We start from the raw sequence: 403 nt of genomic DNA on the forward strand, positions 1-403 counted from the left end.
CCGTATATCTCCCAGTAATTGACGGCGTTGGAGACCTGCGCAGAGTTCAGAGTCAGGAGAGATGGTGTTATCCCAGGTTCTCCTCAGGCTCCTCCACTGCTCCTTTCTCTCCGGCCGTCTGCGGCTGCTCGGCCAGAAAAACAGGCCTTTCATTTGAAACGCTGCTTTATATGGCTCTCTGGTGCCAGCAGCATCATTAGGATTTTAGGAGTGGCACTTATCACATGAACAGCCAGGTCCTTACCTAACGAATATGAAGATTATTCCTGCTCTTTTTATTGCTTTGCTGATTTATGATAGACAGAGACCGAACAGACAGCAGCCTGAACGCCCTCAACAAACCCAGTAAATAGCCTTGTATGATACAGTCTCTGCTAGCCCAGACTATAAAAAGCTTTGAAAA

Source organism: Chelmon rostratus, chromosome 21 (genome assembly GCF_017976325.1).
Source record: "Chelmon rostratus isolate fCheRos1 chromosome 21, fCheRos1.pri, whole genome shotgun sequence".
Taxonomy (NCBI): Eukaryota; Metazoa; Chordata; class Actinopteri; order Chaetodontiformes; family Chaetodontidae; genus Chelmon; species Chelmon rostratus.